The sequence below is a fragment of the Grus americana genome, unplaced genomic scaffold, assembly GCF_028858705.1.
Source record: "Grus americana isolate bGruAme1 unplaced genomic scaffold, bGruAme1.mat scaffold_527, whole genome shotgun sequence".
NCBI lineage: Eukaryota > Metazoa > Chordata > Aves > Gruiformes > Gruidae > Grus > Grus americana.
Genome location: NW_026561773.1, coordinates 9,904 through 18,719, shown reverse-complemented (window position 1 = coordinate 18,719; position 8,816 = coordinate 9,904). Strand labels below are relative to the sequence as shown.

Genomic DNA, 8,816 nt, shown 5'->3' with positions numbered 1-8,816 from the left:
ACAGGGTACAGAGGGCGGAAGTGGAAAAGAGGGGCCGGGAGCCGGACAGAGGGAGGTGCAGAAAGAGGCCGTCGGAAGGGAAGGGACGGGCTGCGGGGCAGAGGGGGACTTGCCAGCGCCAGGTTTGCGGTTCCACCCGATAATCGTAAAGGTCTCTGCCAACCTCGACGATTCGGTCGCTTTAAAAAACAATCGGGATCTCGAGGCGGACCGAGGGAGAGACGGAGAATATAAAAACGGTCGCGGCTAAGAGGGCAGAGAGGGAGGAATCGCGAGACAGGGAGAGGCAAGCCGGGCAGGGGAAAAAGTCCCGACAGGCTTCTGCAGCGACAGGGAGGAATTGAAGATTCGAGAGAGGGAGCTGGACAGAGAGAGAGACGGGGAAAGGTAAGACGGTGGCGAGCTACCGGGCAGAGAAGCAGAGTTTAATGCCGGGGACCGGGAGAGGGACAGAGAGGGAAGGAGAAAGGAACGAAGGGACGGGCTGCGGGGCAGACAGGGAGGAAGGAAGGAAGAAGAAAGAAAGAGGGACAGGGAGCCAGACGAACCGCGACGGGGAAAGAAAAAGGTACCGACGGGCTAGGAGGCAGAGAGGGGAGACTTTAGAAAAACAGGGACGGGGAGCGAGACGGAGCCAGACCGAAAAAAGGAACCATAGCGACGGGTGCCGGGACAGAGAGGCGGGCCTTCAAAACGAGGGGCAGGGAAGAGGCTCAAGAGGGACGGAGAAAGAGAGAGACTCACGACGACTCGCTACGGAGCCGAGAAGGAAGACCTCGAACAACAGGAACGAGGAGCCGCACAGAGAGAGCCAGAGACGGCAGAAATACCGACGGCTACAGGACCGAGGGGGAGGAATGCAGAAACAGTGGCTGGGGGCCGGACAGAGAGACAGGGAGAGAGAGAAGGAAACAATAGCCACGGGCTACGGGGCAGAGAGAGCGAGGACCTAAAAAAGGTGGGGACAGGCAGCCCGTCAGAGCGAGATGGAAAAAGAACATAGCGGGGAGCAGAAAGCAAACCAAAAAACCCCACAGCGGGGTGGGAAAGCGAGGGGGGCAGAGGAGGGCCCGCGACGCAGAGGAGAGGCGATGGGGCCCCGCGGGCCCAGGACTCACCGCAGCTCTGGCTCTCGGCGCTGCCGGGAGAGCTTGCCAGCGCAGACGCTTCTTTCTCCTGCTCTCCGCCTTTCCTTTGCTGTCACTCCGGTCGCTCGGCTGTCCTCCGCCTAAGAGAATACACGGGTGTCTTACAGCTCCGAGGAGACGAGTCTGCCTAGATGAGTAGCCTGCCTCCCTGCCTCCCTCGGTACGCGGCCGCACCGTGCTTTGGATTACGCGTGGCGACCCTGCGGTGCCCGTCGGCAGCCTGACCTGCCGCGGAGCGCAACGAGGGATCTTTCCTCACCCGGCGAGGCAGGCGCTCTCTTGCCTGCAGCGGGAGGCAGCTGCCGGCCGGAGAGCCTTCCATCTCTTCTTCTTCTTCTTCACCTTTCTCTGGCCATTCCAGCTTCCCTTAGGGCAGCTCCTGTCCACGGCCGGTAAGCGCTCCGCCGCCTGTCCCTTTTCGCCCCCACGCCACGAGGCGAGCCAGGCCAGGCACAGGCGAGGCGGGTGCAGTCGACGGCATCCCCAAGGGAGGGACGGGCAACCACGTCCTCAGCGCGGCCTGGGAGAGGGAAAGAAAAAGCAGTGGCCGTTACTACCGGAGGTCGGCCCTGGCCGGAGACCCTCCTCCTTCTGCAGGGGCTTCCGGAGACGCCGCTCTTTCCCCGCGCTGCTGCCGCTGCCGCCGCCGCCAGCACCCCTGTTCAGGAAGAAAGCGGCACAGGCGAGGGCCAGCTTGCCGCCTTCACGCCAGGGCTCGGGGGCGGCCTGGGGCTGCCGGACAGGCTTCCGGAGAGTCCGACCGGTAGCGCTCGTCTCGGGACACCGGGCAACGCCTCGCCGCGCGCGCGCTCTCGTAGCACGGCCGCACCGCTGCTCGGGAGCGGCTGGAAGCCTGCAGAAAACCACTCGAAACCGGCAAAAAAACCCCAACCTCGCGCTCCTGCGAGAGCAAGTCGGGCTGTCCGGCAGCCACGTCCGCGAAAACGACGCCTCCCGGCACGCACTGGCAAGCGCCGCGTGGCAGCCATTAGAGTGCCGTAAGACTACACTTCCCGGCGTGCTCCGGGGAGCCAATATGGCCGACCAGCAGCCGCGTGCCCCAAGACTGCAACTGCCGGCGTGCCGCGGGAGGCAGCCTTCCACGCTTCCTGACCCTGCGGGGACACCGTCCCGTGCCCTCACCCCAAAGCCGACTCACCCGAAAGCCCCGCCGAGCCGCGACGGCAGCCCCGAGCTCCGCAGCGCGGCTCCGGGCTGGCGCCCCCCCCCCGCCCCCGCCTCCCCTCAGCCACCTCCGAAAGGCGCGGACGCCCGCCGGCTCCGGGCAGCCCCCGCCGCGCGGCTCCGGACGGTCTCCCCGCCCGGTTCCGACACGGCGCGCACCCCCCCCCCCCGCCGCCCGGCTCCGGGCCGCCCCCCCCCCCGCTGTGCCCCGGCCCCCGCCGCCCCCGCCCCCCCGCCTCTCCTCGGAGGCGGCACCGCTGCCGCCGCCCTCCTCGGGGCTTTCCCCGGGACCCGCCGGTCCGTCCCGCTGCCCCGCTCACCTTCTCCCTCCGTGCAGCCGCAGCCCGGCGACGCCTCCGCTCCTCCCTCGGCTCACAGCAGCCCCTGCACACCGGCTGCCGGCAGCCGGTTCGGGGAGGGGGCGTGGCGCTGCACTGCGCATGCGCGGCGCTGCCGCTGCAGTACCGAAATTTGGTCGCTAGGCGGCAGCACCGAGCGAGCATGCGCTGTGCGCTGCGTGAGGGGCGGGGCTTGGCGTGCGTCGGGGGCGGAGTTTGCGTGAGGGGCGGGGCTTGGCGTGCGTCGGGCGGAGTTTGCGTGAGGGGCGGAGTTTGCGTGCGTCGGGGAGGGTGCGTCGGGGGCGGAGTTTGCGTGAGGGGCGGGGCTTGGCGTGCGTCAGGGGCGGAGTTTGGCGTGGGGGGCGGAGTTTGCGTCGGGGCGGAGTTTGCGTGAGGGGCGGGGGTTTGCGTGTGGGGCGGAGTTTGCGTCGGGGGCGGGGCTTGGCGTGCGTCCGGGGCGGAGTTTGCGTGAGGGGCGGAGTTTGCGTCGGGGCGGAGTTTGCGTGAGGCGGGGCTTGGCTTGCGTCGGGGCGGAGTTTGCGTGAGGGGCGGGTTTGCGTGTGGGGCGGGGTTTGCGTGAGGCGGGTTTGCGTCAGGGGCGGCGGCGTGCATGGCGGAGTTTGCGGGGGGCGGAGTTTGCATCGGGGGCGGGGCTTGGCTTGCGTCGGGGCGGAGTTTGTGTGAGGGGCGGGGCTTGGCTTGCATCGGGGCGGAGTTTGCGTGGGGCGGAGTTTGCGTGAGGGGCGGGGCTTGGCGTGCATCAGGGGCGGAGTTTGTGTGAGGGGCGGAGTTTGCGTGAGGGGGGCTTGGCGTGCATCAGGGGCGGAGTTTGCGTGAGGGTCAGAGTTTGTGTGGGGGCGGAGTTTGCGTGAGGGGGGCTTGGCATGCATCAGGGCGGAGTTTGCCTGAGGGGCGGGGCTTGGCTTGCATCAGGGCGGAGTTTGCGCCGGGGGCGGAGTTTCCATGAGGGGCGGAGTTTGTGGGGGCGGAGTTTGCAGGGGGGGGGCCCGGAGTTTGGCATGGGTCAGGGGCGGAGCCAAGAAGCATCACTTTTGGATCCCGAGGATGCGAGCAATGTGACCTTGTTGAATACGTTAATACCCCCACACACACCTCCTCCCCTGCCCTCCATCACGGCCCCGCGCCCCCCCCCCCCCCCCCCCCGCAAAGGAAGCGCCAACGCAGCCGGCACGGCAAAAGAGACCGCAAGCGTTTATTCAGTCACACACAGAGCCGGTTCCGGGAGAGACTCCGCACCGGGGCTCGGGGCCCGGCCCTGGGGCACCTCGGCTGTCCTACCCGGAGCCACGCTCGCCAGTCCGGCGTGGAACAGACACACGGTCGGTCCGTCAGGCTGCTGGAGAGCTGGGCTGCTATGTGCAGGCTGCCGCCAAAACCGAGGAGCCAGCTGCAGGACGCTAGAAGAGAGGAGAAAAGGGGCAGCCAGCTGGATGGGGGGGGCGGCGGCGGCGAGCGAGAAAGCACGAGGCAAGGAAAGGGACGGCGAGTGAAGGACGGGGACAGGGAGCCTGACAGAGAGGGAGGAAGAAGCGGCAGGAAGAGAGGCAGCGGGACGGCGACCGACAAACCAGGACGGGGAGCGGGACAGAGAGGCAGAAACGACCCTGGGCGGGCAGCGCCACGGCGAGGGAGGAAAAGAGAATAAGGGCAGGGAGCCGGACCGAGAGGTACGGCGAGGGACAGCGGCACGGGGAGCAGGACAGAGCAACAGAGAATAAAAAAAGGAAGCGGGAGCGTGAGAGAACCGGGCTGGGGAGCAGGGAGAAGGAGAGATAAAAGGAGAGAGCAACAGAGGGAAAGAGGACCGGGGAGCGGGACGCTGGGGCAGAGTGAGAACAAGAGGGGCAGGGAGCAGGACAGAGGGGCAGAGGCAGAAGGAGGACAGAGGGACAGAGAGACAAAAGAGGGAGACGAGGACTGGGCAGAGGGGAGAGAAAGACGGGGGCAAGGAGCAGAGACACAAAGGTGCCAGGAAAAGGACGGTCAGATGGAGCGAGAAACAGGGTCGGGGAGCAGGACAAAAGGACAAAGAAAAAGGCGAGGAAGAAGGAAGGAAGGATAAAGGTGGGACAGGGAACGGGACATACGCAGCGAAACAAAGCAGAACAGAGAAGAGAGGACAGGGATTGAGGAACAGAGAGAGAGAGACGCAGGCTGGTACACAGAGACGGCGAAGGTAAGCAAAACCAGCGACGGGCAGGAGGACCTGGTTCTGACAACCCATCGCTCCCGGTGTCGCTTCCACGGCCTCAAAAAATGCGACGTGCCGCAAGACAAGAGAATGGGAGAGTGAAAGCAAAGGCACGGGAAACTTAACGCTCTTAGTAATTTCACTGAGCATCACAGCTTACAGTTACTCAATGTCTTCCGGTGTCACAGGGTGAGGTACAACTGATTTCGTCTCCATATCTCTGGACAGAGCTTTTCTCATATCTGGGGGGGGGGGGGGGGGGAAGAAAAAAAAAAAAGATATTCTAAGACGACAGTCCTTGCACAAAGCCACGTTCAGCGAATTCTCTATTACAATAAGGTCGTTTCTAACCCAGAAGATTTCACAGAATCATAGAGTATCTCAAGTTGGAAGGGACCCATACGGATCACCGAGACCAAGCCCCCGCTCCACGCGGGACTACCTAAAACTAAACCGTGCGACTAAGAGCATCGTTCAGACGCTCCTTGAACTCCTGACAGGCTCGGTGGCTGCGACCGCTTCCCTGGGGAGCCTGTTCCGTGACTGACCGACCGCCCTCTCAGTGAAAAGCCTTTTCCCAACGTCCGGTCTGAACTTGCCCTGACGCAGCTTCGTCCCGTTTCCTCGGGTCCTAGTGCCGGTCACCGGAGAGAGCGGAGGTCAGCGCCTCCCCCTCCGCCGTCCCCCTCGAGGAAGGTGTAGACTGCGATGAGGTCACCCCTCGGCCTTCCCTTCTCCAAGCTGAACAAACCAAGTGACCTCAGCCGCTCCCCCTAAGTCTTGCCTCGGAGACCTCTCGCCATCTCGGTCGCCCTCCTCCGCGCACGCTCCCAGAGCGTTGTTCGGCGGCACCGCTCTCGACTGGAACCTAACGCTGCACGTAACTCAACTGAGCGGAAAGGAAATGACGGGCTAAAGGGACAAATACACGATTTAAGGCAGCCGCAACGATGGCAGATGTCTGTCCGTAGCCCTTCTATTTATTTCACAGCGCTCCTGCGTATCAAACGAACGGTACCAGAGCAGAAAAGGTATACGGCGTGGCCACGTTACCCCTCGGGGAGGACGGCGAAAGGAGAGAAGATCTAGAAAGAGGAAGCAGCTGGTACTTCGCTTTTGGTAACAGAATTAACATCAACACGTTCCTTCCCTTTGAAATTGAAAACGCCACCCAATTCTCTGCCACTGTTGACCACCGACACTTGTAAATTTCTAGTGAAACAGCTGAGGAAAACAAAGTTTCAGGTCCCTGGCTAGGGGAAGAAATCAGGCAAGCGCCGCCGTTCCTTCCCCCCGACAACACTAGCAAAAAAAACCAGCCGCTGGGGGCGAGCGTTCCTCCGAAAGAAAAATCAGGTGAGAAACCGCATTTTTATTTTCAGCTTACCTACAGGATAAATGTCTTTGTAGTTGCTACAAAACGTGTAAACTGCACAAAGATTAAGTTTTGTAACCGATCTAAGGTTCAGTACGAAAAACTACCTAAAGGAGTACGCAAAGTCCCACTCATCAACAATTATCTGACCCTGTTTCATATTAAAAAAAAAAAAAAAAAAAAAAAGTAATGCTAATCACACAGACAAGCCCAGGAACCCTCAACATGAGAATCTTTCCGTTCAGCCGGAGGCAGAACGAGTACTTACCACGGGCATCCTCATCTGGCTCTCCGCTGCTAGCAGAGCGGCACGCCAACGCTGTCCGGTACACGCCGTAGTACGCCTAGTTGCTTCTACGTATTTACCGCCGCCTGATTTGATACTCTCACAAAGAGATCGACGAAAAAGCCACCCTTTCTTTGAAAAAATAAAAACCAAAACCACACAGTTAAGGAACGGTAGGCGAACGTATTTCTAAATCATAACCCACGGCTTGCAGGCAGACCAAGAGCAGCTCTGACGATGCGGTACGCTCATCAAACATCTTTCACGCAGGAATAACAGATGTACTCCTTTACCACGGGACGCAGCCGGCACAGGGACAAATTTCATGCTGTTTTTGTCACACGACCGTCCTTCTGCACCAGCCAGTGGGTTCAGAATTAAGGACAGGACAGGCTAAACGCTCACACGAGCCTCCTATCCGTAAGAAACTATTAAAAATAGAAAAAAAAACTTCCACGTTTTAGATCGCGTTGCCTTAGGGACTGCCTCCTTCAAAGCCTGCCTGTTGGGGGGGGGGGTGGGGGGGCGCGTGTGCGCGCACGCACGCGCGTGAGGCGTGGAAATCGGTCGCAGAATTCAGTTGCCTAACGAGAGACGGCCCTTCTCCTCGCAAGGCAAACGTTTCAAAACGTCGTACTCTTTTCCGATTTTACCGGCTGGTACTGGGGTTGCCCTACCAGCATGAGTTGGGGACCCGTCCCTCTGGGTCCGTGCGACGCCAAATTAAATATTCTGCAAGTAACCGAGCAGGAGATGGAAAGTAAGCTAAGATGCTCTCTGCCGTACAAGGTTTGTTCGCCATCGTCCCCGAGGGAATCGCACAAAGCCCACGCTTGCCGAACCGGTACGTCGGAGGCCCTACGGGAAACGGCGCTGACGTTTCGCCAAGCTCTTCTCCTGTCAAGAAGAGGACCTTTTCTGCGGCATCCCTATTGGCGTTCGGCCTGCTTTCGGCTCATTCTGGCAGGTCAGCTTTCAGAGAAAGCCTGAGATTTCAAACCGCCAAGCAACATTCACCATTCTTGCTCTCTGACTACGGGGAATTTCAGCGAATCGGAACGCTACTTGGAGCCACGTTCCGGGTCTGTTTCGCCGCAAACCAAATATCTAAGCCACGGACCGGGCGCCCGTAGAAAAATTACTTTAAAAGATTAAAGACAAGCACAGTACTCACTTTTCTGAAATTTCTTCCGGTAGCGCCATCAATTTAGCGGCCGAACCCAGCCGTCGAAATTCCGGTGCAACGGAGCGAGCAGGAACGTGTCCGTGCCGCTCTTCCCTGGCCACGGAGCCTTCCGCTCTACCCGTTACTGCGAACGTACGGAGCATCGGCGCAGCAGCACCTGTGGAATAACGCACCGCCCACAGCTATACAGAAGAAGAATCCGAGACGACGGTAGAAGACCCCAGACCAAAAGTCACCGCGGGACTAAGGGACGCGCGGACAGCGCGCGAGGGGCGGGTGTCCGGGACCCAAGCGTGGAACGGCCCCGGGATTTCTTTGTTCGGGGTCCCTCTCTTTGGAGGCGCCCCGCCCGGGCCGATCCCGCTGCTGCACCTTTCAGTTACGTTAATTATTTTACAAAATCCGACACCCGGAGACTGCTGCCGGAAGCCTCGGGTCGAGCCCGAAGGAGGAGGAGGAGGAGGAAGCGCGCCCGAGAAGAAGCGTGCGCGCGACACCGTGAACGGGGTGCGAACGCTGGGGCGGCAGCTGCTCCTCCTCAAACAGAGACAGAGAGAGAAAGAAGAGGGGGAAAGCCACAGGGTACAGAGGGCGGAAGTGGAAAAGAGGGGCCGGGAGCCGGACAGAGGGAGGTGGAGAAAGAGGCCGTCGGAAGGGAAGGGACGGGCTGCGGGGCAGAGGGGGACTTGCCAGCGCCAGGTTCGCGGTTCCACCCGATAATCGTAAAGGTCTCTGCCAACCTCGACGATTCGGTCGCTTTAAAAAACAATCGGGATCTCGAGGCGGACCGAGGGAGAGACGGAGAATATAAAAACGGTCGCGGCTAAGAGGGCAGAGAGGGAGGAATCGCGAGACAGGGAGAGGCAAGCCGGGCAGGGGAAAAAGTCCCGACAGGCTTCTGCAGCGACAGGGAGGAATTGAAGATTCGAGAGAGGGAGCTGGACAGAGAGAGAGACGGGGAAAGGTAAGACGGTGGCGAGCTACCGGGCAGAGAAGCAGAGTTTAATGCCGGGGACCGGGAGAGGGACAGAGAGGGAAGGAGAAAGGAACGAAGGGACGGGCTGCGGGGCAGACAGGGAGGAAGGA

The 8,816-nt window shown here is 61.1% G+C and overlaps 1 long non-coding RNA gene across 1 annotated transcript; it reads right to left on the bottom strand.

Annotated features, from left to right (window-relative positions):
• Window positions 1–3,870: 3,870 nt before the first annotated feature.
• Window positions 3,871–6,630, bottom strand: LOC129200815 (uncharacterized). The gene is made up of 3 exons (XR_008575106.1): window positions 6,527–6,630; window positions 5,044–5,125; window positions 3,871–4,089 (listed from the first exon to the last, which is right to left on the bottom strand). It is a non-coding gene; the product is annotated as an uncharacterized LOC129200815 (long non-coding RNA).
• Window positions 6,631–8,816: the final 2,186 nt, after the last annotated feature.